Source organism: Alosa alosa, chromosome 23 (assembly GCF_017589495.1).
Source record: "Alosa alosa isolate M-15738 ecotype Scorff River chromosome 23, AALO_Geno_1.1, whole genome shotgun sequence".
NCBI classification, from domain to species: Eukaryota; Metazoa; Chordata; class Actinopteri; order Clupeiformes; family Clupeidae; genus Alosa; species Alosa alosa.
The window spans coordinates 12,937,775-12,949,825 of NC_063211.1; positions in this window are offsets into that span (position 1 = coordinate 12,937,775).

Below are 12,051 nucleotides of genomic sequence, written 5' to 3' on the forward strand. Positions count from 1 at the left end.
TTAAATCATAATTGTGAACATCTTTGTCCATACAAACTATCGCATATGACATCACCTCAAATTCCTTAACAACACTATAGCAGAACAGTGGTCATTTGAATGTTAACGTTAACTCACTCCTTTGTCTTGAAACAAACACTGAAATTGTCATTCACACATATAAACCAGTCACAGCTCTGTCTGGGTCCTATCAGTGGCTGCAGCAGTGGGGGAAATCAGCCAATTTACTGGACACTGAGGTCACCTGACCTCAACAGCGCTACTGCCAAATGCCTGCTTGCTGCCCTTGGTCCAAATGCACGCACGCACGCACGCACGCACGCACGCACGCACGCGCACACGCACACACACACACACACACACACACACACACACACAAACACACACACACACACACACACACACACACACACACACACACACACACACACATGTGCCAATGGAATGGCTCCAACCACTTAAGCTTGTTCAATGTTCAACAACACATTAACAAATCCATGTCAGTAAACATTAGCAAATCCCATATGCCCACCCTCAAAACATGGAACTGACTGATAGATCAAAAGATGGTCGTGCTTAATAGGGAGGGATGGGACATCTTCCTCCACCTCATGTCTGCTTGGTAACTGTTTATTTTCATTTGAAAGAATTTTAAAGTTAACACCGCGAGATACTATGGTACAAGCTGCAGGCACATTATAGAGTTTTGGTATAAAACTATCCACCTACACAGCTAAAACACATGCAAAGCCTTGCAAACACAACCAACACTCCAGATAGCGCTGATAAAAGCATTTTGCAATGTTGCCCATGTTTTGATGTGCATGTTTTTTTATTATCTGTTGATGGGGTGTTCTGCACCCAAACCACAGAACTACAAACAGCACATAGCCTGGTGAGAATAACAGATGTGTTTATCTGTCCTCCACATAACCTTATACCATTTTTAAATGAATTTGAAGATGATGCCAACACACTACCTCATTACCCATTAAAATGAGCAATGGGCAAATTGGGCAATATACATATACATATATAACATCTAATATATTTACCAAATAAGCAAATGACTGTAATTAAAGTATATTTAGCTTTGTGTTTTGACCCCACATGCAGACACACTCTGTTGACACTCTGCTGCTGTGATTTTGATTATCCAGTAGCTACAGTTGTGTCAATCCCACTATCTGTCACCTTGCCAGGAAGCCTTTAGGACACTTAAGACATCAGTTAATGATCTTACATCCAGCCATGCATCCTAAGGCTCTTTAGTGTGAGCACACAGAGGCAGGGGAATGGCCGAATCAGCAACTCCCAGCTGCTGCTGATACTACTACTACCGACCGAGCTCCATTCACTAGTTTACTGTGTGCTGATGTGTAGCAGGCTTGTGCAAAATTCAGAATTGAATTGAGAATGACTCCTAAATTCCAATTCAATTCTTGAATTTGAATTGAATTTGAATTGAGGTCAAAAACTGGATGTAGAATTACAATTCAAATTTGATTAGGAAGTAGAATTTAAATTCAATGAAATTCAAAGAAATTCATACACATAATATAAGGGTAGTGTTTAAAAATGAAGCTTCACAGTATGATCGCATCAAAAACACAACTTATAACTTAAAACTTACATTTCCAAACTAACCTTCCCAAAACTGAATGTACTGTATGTGAGATTCAACACATTCTTTCTGTTGTGTGACTGTGGAATTGCTTTGCATTGCCATGAATTTAATTCCACTTCCTGCCATTCCAATTCCAATTCAACTTCCTGTGGGGCAGAGCCAATTCAATTAAAATTCAAATTCCAATTCATGAATTGAATGGAGACCCATTCTAAAATTCGGAATTTTGCACAAGCCTGATGTGTAGGAATGGATAGGAGGCCTGTGCCGGTACCTTTGCTTGGGAGTAAGAAACTAAGACCAACTAAACTCTCTTCTGATGACTGCTATCACAATACAAGAATTGCTGAGACAATCCCAGCCACTGAACAAGATAAATGGGACAAGAAAGACCCAACTTATCATCCAAAAGATCTAATTAAAATGTTTATTCAAAGGTTGCACAATGAAAAGAATTTGTAACCCCAAATCCCAAAAGCTGACAGAATATGAAGGCCTGTCATGCTGATATCCTGTAGGCCTATATCAGAAAAAGGTGCCATCAATGGGGTTGGGGTGTTATTTGGCCTGCCTGAAGGACCCATAAAACGTTACGAAAAGAATGTGTAACTAACTAGCACTTCTAACTTCAAACTCTTAAGTCCTCACTCCTCACCAATGGGAGTGTCTTGAACTATACAGGAGAACAGAAACCTCACAGCCAGCAAGAATTTAATAATAGCTGCATAACAAAATGGCTCAGGAGGACCTAATAGCTTTCCAGGAATAATGTAATCACGCTGGATAATACGGTAATAAATGAACTCGTAACATAATGACATTTTTGAGCTTGCATTATCACTTTTGTGCTGCGCTTGTAATGATTTAATAAGCTGTGATTTAGTAAAGCCTTTATTATCTCTGTACCTTCTCCAGACGACACCCGGAGGACAACTACCGAAGGGACCACCGGCTTGCTGAATAGTGTTGATAGCGGGTGAAATCTGGGACAGTGCTTCATGAGTGACGCTGATACAAACTGCCAACTGTAGCAGGTGTGTCTCGGTGGCTCCCCCGCAGAGAGCAGTGGGGATAAGGGCCGGATCAGCACCAGCACAGGGCCGGATGTGAGCCAGAAAAGGGCCGCCATTCGGTAACTGTTGCATTATATTTAAAAAGAGTTGCATTATATTTAAAAAGCTCTAGTTTTACGGGCTGCTGTGCCGCGCCGAGTTTGTGCTGTCTGCGCGACTGACCACTTGGGATTACGGAAACTGGGGCTGTACATGGAGTTGACACGCAGTGTGGGCGTTTGAGCAATTGTCAGGTCAGACTCCTTTCCCAGTTAAGGTGACTTCGCCATTCCCCAGAGTCTCGGTAAGGGTTGTATGTGTTCTCAAAAAAGGAAAACAAACCTTCGCCCCTCCCCAAAAAGGCCCCGGTCCTCGGCCCTTTCACGGCCTGCATCTCTAAGCCATCTATTTATACACAGAAGAGGAGTGTACTATTTATATCTGGCCAAACACATCTGTGGTGCTGACCCATATCACAACGCTGCTACAGTCTACATACCAACGACTGCAAACAGCTCCTTTGTTTTCGCTCAAGTATACAGACTCCCAAAGCAAAACAATAACTGTGTAGTAAATCTAGTTGAACTCTATGATAACTATAGCTTAGAAATCTAGACGCGCCCCTACCGTTCCCCAGGCTGGTCTAGCAACTCTCCGTTGGCTTGTGAGCTCCAGAAATCGAAACTTAATCAGGGCATTGAAATCGTGTATAGAGTCGTTTGGTGGGCTTAACATAATGATTGATGGCAGAGTTGCAACGGTTTGGCTTGAATTCCCTGCTACTTGAAAACAAATATCCTATTGCGTCCTATTGCGTGCAGAGGGAATTTGAAAGACAACTGATTATCCCGCCCCTCGGACTGAGCACTGCGAACGGTGAGTGCCCAGACCCTACATTTTAATGTCGGTCTGGCTCGCCAGGCTATGATAACTAGGCTTGGGTATCGAATATCGAGTATTGGTTGGAACCGGGACTATCTTTGCGATTTTCCCGGAATCGTTCAAAAGTTTAAATTTCGATTCCTAGTTTTGATTCCCAGTCCGCCGACCTGAAGAAGAAACGGCTGAACACCAACACAGGTATGATAAGGGATCAGATTCCAAAAATAATTCAGTGGAAATGCATGGATTCCAGTTGCTGCTACTGGAAGAAACTGGAATCCATGCATTTCCACTGAATTATTTTTGGAATCTGACCCCCTTTATCATACCTGTTCATTCTTACTGCCGCCGAATTTATCGTGACTAAATTCAAGATGGCTGCAAACGCTAAACTTTGTGAAGATACTGTCTGTATAAATCATCTTGTAAGTAAACTACCAGTGCTTTTCAAAGTTCTCAATGTCTCGCTTTAAATGTCAGGGCCCCTCGAAGTCTACCAATGAAGTGTGGAGATACATTGAGCCTCGTAAAATGGGTGTAAAACAGTGATTTATTTGCATGGTTAGCCTGATGCCGAAGCACCACTATTGAAAAAGCTGTTGGTAGCATCGGCTAACTAGCGCCAGATTTTGGAGTGCAGGGGACAAGCCGAGATGGGCCATGAGACATACGTTCACACTCAGTATCATGTTTCAATACACTTTAGGTCAATATCACACCGGAATTCTCCTTTAATTAATTTAAAACAAGTCAATGGTTTTACAATGTTTCAGTCAAGCTTTGGTTGGTTTAGATACAACTGGTATGCAAAATGTAAAGTAGTGGATTAACTTTAATTTGCTGTGCTGCTGTAAGGGTCCTGTCGTGTTTTGTTTTCCCTGTTTAGTGTTTTCCTTCATGTCTTCATCTCTTGTTTACTTCCTGTGTCCTGTTCCATGTGTTTCTTTGTTTGTTTTGCCATGTGTTTCTGTTCCCTGTGCCCGTGTCTCCGCCCCTCACCTGATCCGCGTTAGTCTGTTAATTATGGTTTCCACCTGTCTTGTTTTACCTTGTTCCTTGTCCACCTGTGCCCTGTTACCCCTGTGTATTTAAACCCTCTGTCTCCCCTCAGTCTTCGTCGGTTATTAGTCTATGTTTAAAATAAAAATTCTTGCAACGCTGAAGAGTGCCTTGCCGTACTTTGCCCTACGTTTGGGTCAAGCCCTTGCAACCGTGACAGCTGCATATTGGACAATATGCACATAGTAAATTATATAAAGTAGGGAATCCAGTCCAGTGCACATGTCTTTGGCAAGTAGCCTAGGCTACTACAGACACAGGTGAAGAACAGTCAGCCTTAGCAGTAAGCAAAACCAAATATGTACAGCCAGCTTCAAAAGCAAGCAGCCCAGACCCTAAAATTGGGCATTTATAGCTTTGAAGGTAATTCACACACAATTATTTTTCTTTCGCCAAAATATATTTGGTAACTTCTGTAGACATCCAAAATGGGGTGGGGGTTAAAATAGGAAAAACAAACTATTGCATAAACAGTCATATATATCTTTTTGCCGTGGTATAGTCTTAAGTTTCATTTAGATGTCTTGAAAAGGTCTTAAAAGTCTTTAAATTTGCACTTGGAAAATGTATACCCTGAGAAAGACCGTTGGTTAGCTAGCTCATTTGAAATATCCTAAACTTTTTTTTGACCCAGCCTCTTAAAAAAATCGGAATCGAAAATCGCTAGGAACCGGAATCGAAATAAGAAATCGGAATCATTCAAATTCAAACGATACCCAACCCTAATGATAACACAATGCATGGGTTTAACTCATTCAAGGTGTGGATAGAAGATATACACATGGTGAAATACATGCGAGATATATATATATAAACTCAAACAGAGGTGAATGTGATACATTTATGTTCATTCTGGCCTTTGTTTAGTTTGCATTTCAGGATGTTCGAAACTTTACAGAGAGGGCTTGGGCTTTGAAGTGAGGCAGAGCAACTCTTCATTCAAAGGGGTCATCCAAACAGCTATCCAAACAATTGTCTGTGGTTATATTTCCCATCAAAAGGGTTCCACTATAGTCAGAGCTGCGGACAGCAACACCACATATTCACAGCAAGTAGGAGGGCAAACAACCACAGACACACTGTCAGAACATAGATTTGCTGGTTGAAAAACACGGGATAAAAATAGGGCTTGCCAGAGAGCCCATGTGGGCGTCAAGGAAGGGTTGCTTGGCAGGGGGCGAGGCAGCGTGGTTGTTGGAGGGCTTAAACAAACCCAATGGAATATCCTGGCCTGACCCGAGCCCTCTCCGTCGTCAGTCATTGCCACGGAGGGCCGAACCTCACAAGCATTACTCACTCTTCCATCTCAGGATGCACCGGTGCAGGCCTTGACCCCTTCCTGTGATTACGCGTGCGAGAAACACGCATGTCATTATGCAGCATTATACACACTCACGACACATTGTGTCAGATTAAGCCTCACATCACTGCTCATTTTCACTTTCTCTATTACATATCCATCCCTTTGTTATCAGAAATGTTTTTTAAACAGAGATACAGTTTTATGCAGCCAAAAACATGGTCTCCAAGACATGAACTGTCCTTACAAGTCACCAAGATGTACCAAAAGTATAGATTTGTGAACCTTAAAACTAACTTTCCCCAGACAGCTGACATATCTTAAAGATGGTGTCACTGTGTTAGCCATTACCAACCAGAAAATGAGGGACTTTAGAAGCCAGGTCCTTCACACAAAACCAAACCAAACCATAATGCCTTTGGCATGACAAAGCGCCATATCATGCCAGACCATATCATTACCATAATGATAGCATTTAGATTCAAGGGGGCACATAATGAAGAGTCTTCTAACTGAATTTTCCGAATGGAATTAGCCCCTGAATGAAATTATGAGACGTTATCATTGGCTAAGTAGATGGCATGGCATTATCTGTTATTCCTCTACTGAGCAGCCCACCAGACCAGGCACAGAGCACACACAAGAGTAATCTCTATGTGTACAGTATGTGATGCAATTACACATTCACCTCAGTTACACAGGTTAAGTGGTAGAAAGACCACACCTGAAGCACAGCTTTACAGCTTCTGATCAGTAAAATCAACTATTATCTATCACAGTCCCTTTGAAGATGCTGAAGACTTGAAGCCTTTTTCAATTAGTTATAGCTTATACAATGAGCTAAGGCTAAGCAAACACAGAGACTGATTATATGTGAAAGAATAAGACTTTGCTGTAATTGAATTGTAATGTAGAAAGCTTGTTATTGTCATACAACTTATACTCGTAATAATAATAGTCTTGTTTTTTACAGATACACTTCATAGACTGACTAAGCTACCACTAAGACCTACACAGCTGCATCATCAGCTAATATTCAACATTAGATAGCCTGAAAACACCATCAACTTGTGCATTAGCAAACTCCAAGCGATTCTAATGAAGGAGATGATGTGTGTACAGAGTGAACAGCAGCAGAGTTCTTGGGCCCATGCCCAGTAATAGAGTCATCTCCTCAGCTGAGCTTTGTCTTAAGCTGCATGCAACACGAGCAAACTTCATTACGATGTTCCCATTAATGGCATCTGGCGTGGCAACCGGCACAGCTAAAACAAGAGACTATGTATGAATGTTTAATTTCTGCTGTAGTTACTGGTGAGTTAATAGAATACACATTTCAAAATTCAAACTAAAGTAGACTAGAGTAACCTTTTCAACAAGGGTTTTATGCAAACACATTATGCAGACTCTGATCTCAGACCTCAATGGTTAGCTAAATCATATCAAATCCACACCTTCTAATGCCCCCGGCTCCATCTTGATGTGTTGCACAGTGAGGCAGCAGAGTAGGTGTTTTATTTATAGCATTTCCAGGCTGAATTTTATAGACACAGCCTGGTCTTGAGAGGCAGACTGACAAGACAGACTTTTCTTTAATCCAGCATAAATTTGAAACAGTGAAAACACTTCAAGGTTTCTTTCCCTGTCACAATTCACTCCAATCATAACATTCACGTACACAAATCACTTTGAACTGTGGTGAAAAGAAACACAACTCACTGTTTTAAAAGTAGCTAAATAATTTTTTTTTTTAAAAATCAAGACCAACCCAACACTATTCCACAAGGTTTTGGTGTGGAAAATATTTGAAGTAGGTCCGCTAGATGTGTATCTGGTATGCGTAAACAACTGGCACCAGGACTATTTTTCCTCCTGTGTTTCTCCAAGAAGCAGCAGAAACTGTGAGAGAGATATTCAGAGGCCGGCCTCAATGAAAAACCCTCTTACATTTACAAGGCAGCGAGTGGCTTTACCCTCTCTCTACTGCTGTGATATTAAACACAATGCTTTGTCAATGCTTTACTACAGTGACAGCCTAAGACAGTGTGTTGGAGATGTGGTGCCGTGAGGCATAGAATATTAAAATTCCAAAAATATAAAAAAATTAAATACAAAAATATGAATTCCATTAACAGCCATTAATAATTAACCATTAAAAGGTTAGTAGATGTGTTGATGACTACTGTACATGGATTTGCAATGAACATAGTTTAAATAATGTTTAGAAGAGGACCAAGTAAACTGAATTAAGATGATACCAAATAGTCTAGCTCAAAGGCAGCCAGAGCATTTTGCAGAGCTTTCACTGCAAACAGTGCATTTTGGAGACAGAGACAGTGCTTGCTAGGGGCCTTAACAAGTGCCACCCTCAGCTGGAAACATTTAAAATGGTGACTCACGCACCAGTGGAGCTGTCTGAGAGTCCAGCAGTCCCGTGCTGACCTAAGCACCGATCTTTTCACACCTAGTGCTAGACACCATTTGCAATACCACCTGTAACGTGCGTCTGTCTGTGTGTGTGCATGTGTGTGTGTGTGTGTGTGTGTGCTCACACAAGCTTTTCTCCCCTCTGTATGGCTGGTCCTTGCGTCTCTCTGCCTATCACTTCCTTTAAGTCCAGTCGGCTAATGCTGGAGGAATTGGGGCAAAGCTTACAGCAGGGGATTCATGGACACTCTCCCACCCCCTGGGCCTAAATCTCAGCCAGGGTTTACATCTCCTAATCAGGCTGACCAAAGATAACAAGAAGAGTGGAGAGCAGAGGAGAGGGGACAGGAGGACGAGATGGAGAGATGGGAGGGAAGGGGAAGAATGGTGGGATGGAGGGACAGAGGGGTGGAGGTATAGGGAAGGGATGTTTGTGTGAAAGGATGGATCTTCCTTGGGGTGCTCTTGTGACCCAAGGAGCCCACAAAGGAAGGAAGTTTACATTCACCATAGTTTTGTCACTGTCTTTGCCGTTGCATGTTGGTTATTTCTGGATACAGACAAATACCATTTGTATTTGACATATTTGTTTATTATATGCTGCCCCCCCAACATAAATATTTGTCTTTCATTTGGGATATTTTCTGTTCAGCTAAAAATGTTCTGTTCATCCAATTCTTCTTGTTTGAATCCTTACAGTTCGTATCTCTGTAACCATATGGTGGCTATTCACATTGTAGATGTGTATTCTATTATCACATCTTTCCTGGTATAACACAACAGGAGATGATCTCATTTCCAGGTCTCAGTTTCAAGATTTCATGCATATCACACAACCCCAGGACACAAGCAACGATCTGTCCATGACACTGGTTTACACACCCGGACAGAAGACCAAGAACCAGACCAGAACTCCAAACAGCTACACACAAATACTGCAAAAACATAAACAGCATTTTTCAGGCGAGGCCCTCCATGCTAGAATGCCATTTCTATCTGACAATGCCAATTCAAAAATATCATCATGTGTCCCTGCCTCTGTCTTTTAAGTCTGACTGAGTGCAACAGAGGTCATCGCTTTTAGTGGAATGTCAGGGGGAAATGCCAAGAGGTCACCCGCCCTTCCAGAGTTAGGCGTTCCTTTACAATGGCTACGGAAACACACAGGGTCACAGCTACTACAACACAATGACATTGTCTCATGAGATCTCAGGACCCTGTCAACACAGACAAGTTCACATTCAATTTGTGGAGAGTGAGAAAAAAAAAACATTATTTCTCTACTTTACACTACAAGAATGTCAACAAGAATATATGTGTAAACAAACCTTGACCCTAACCACATTTTTGCTCTCCAAATCATTGGGTCAGAAACCCATGGGGATTAAAGGCCATGTTGTGGGATGATACTGCCCAGCATTTCATTTGGGGCTGCATCTCTGAGCATGTTTATCACGTCTGAGCAGAAACGAAGTTACAGAGAAAAATACCGTCAGAACTGTTTCTGACTGACAATCTAACTCAGCCTGTCCATAATTTCGGAAACATTATTTTAAGGTTAAAAAAAAACTCTCCAAGGCTGCTTTGAAATTTCACCCTAAAACAGTAGGCTCACCTGGTAGGTCCTTGTATCATGTAATCTAGTGATCTCACATGTGAACTTGACCAGAACAGTTGATGTATTGTAGGCTATGCTACAAAACTCTTTCTGAGGTGTGACAACAGTCAAGTGCTTTCACAGGGGAGGTTCATGGCTATGGATATCAAGAATTCAAGAGAGCCCTTTACTGTAAACTCTAAATTGTAATTCCCTAAAATGGCAAAGGCTTGAGCAATATCCCAATGTATTAGGCTACAATTTACAAAACAAAATCTGTCATTGATGCCTAGCTATTGCAACATATAGAGAGATAACGTCAAAGGTCTCTCATCCGAGTTCGATGTAGTCATCGATAGATGGACCAGTCACGTCCAGAGCCTTTGTCTAGAAGATCATACGGATCATGGTGACAGGGATTAATTCTTTAAAACCCTGTCACTGTCGCCAGTTGCATGCCCCTTGTTTTTCTGATTCAACTTACTTTTATTTGTTAAGACATCTCTGCCATTCACAAATCAATGTTTGTCGTATTGTTTTGTTCCATGAGGATGGTACCCTACCTTGGAGTAGCCTACAGCATCTTATGCGTCTACCACTCACCCAAGAGGATGGAGATTGTTTTGGGGCGCAGATTTTTCGAGTAGTGTCGGATGCGTTTTAGCCTATTCCCTTGTTCGTGAACTTGACACATTTGACAGATCCGTCGCAGAATTCTAAGGTGTCAGTCGACAAGAACCTGTAGCCTTCCAAAGGAATTCCATTTCCCTTCACGCCAAACATAATGATTAAATGCATTCTAACTATCTCTTGTGATGCCTTGCGTTTGAATGTTTCTTCAACGTTCTATGTCTTTATAATTGTCATGTTGACATGGGCACCCATCATAGTAACAGCTATTTAGTAACGCACTATTTATTACACAGCCTATTTCACCTCAACGGCCACGACTCACAACCTAAATAAACAAGAGAATGCATGTGGAACAGGCTGCCCGTGTGAATTAAGCAGATTCCTATCCACACAACGATGCAACAAAACAAAACAAAGGATCGACAACAAAATACCTTGATTTTTGACTTAGGGTCCGTCGTCCGATTACTTCCTCCTCCCAAACCTTTGTTTTGCAATACGCTCGGTTACGGAGAGGGCCAAGGCCTGCGAGTTGATGGAATCCAGCCGAGATTCAGCCCTCTTCAGCGGCGGCTTGTATTCCCCACACCTCCGCCAAAAAATGCTTCCTTTCGCGACACTATGACAGACATTCACTCTGGTTGATAAATATTTGGCGTTATACTAGCCTACATAAACTGCAACGTTTTCTGCGCGTCGTTGAATTGCTTCCTGCCATTTGCCGTGCCAGTCTGGATAGAGAAGTCATTCCTTATTTATTTAGAAGACCCCCATATCCGCTAGATTGTTTCCGCCTCTGTGACAACAGCAGCTCCACTGTGCACTTTTTCAGCATCTCGCCAGCTCGCGCCGACTCTGTCTAAAGCCTTCAGATGAAAACGGCGAAACAATCCAAATAATCGGCTGTTCCGGTTTGAAGGACTATAAAATATGGCGAAGAAAGCGCATGCTACTTTCACAGCACTGTCTGCGGTGGTATTGTGGTTTCTAATCTTGTTTTGACCATACGCATTAGAAGCCTAGACTACTTTCGCACTGTTGATAGGAACCAGAGCCTATTGGAATTGCGTTATGGGTTGAAAGTGAGGCAGACGTGGGAGAGGGGGGGTAAACGATTTTAAGGACAATGTGTAGCCTATGTATGCCCTCTTTGAACTCACTAATGAATGTTGCAAAGATTAGTGGATATGTTCACAGACCACAAAGCAGATCACTCAAGTTTCAGCCTTTGTTGTAGACTTCATTTAGAACGTGTTTACTACAGAGGTCATGAAACTGAGTCAATCTACTTCGTCACCTTGCTTAATGAACAGGCCTATCATTTAGTTATAATTCAATAGAAATATAGTCTACAACGCTCAGCACAAAGCCAAGTAAATTTATCCAAATTATATCTTATCTAAAGATGCCAGTCACCGCATTCGTGTAGGCTAGCCATATGGTAGTAGGCAGTACACATTTGTATTTACATTTT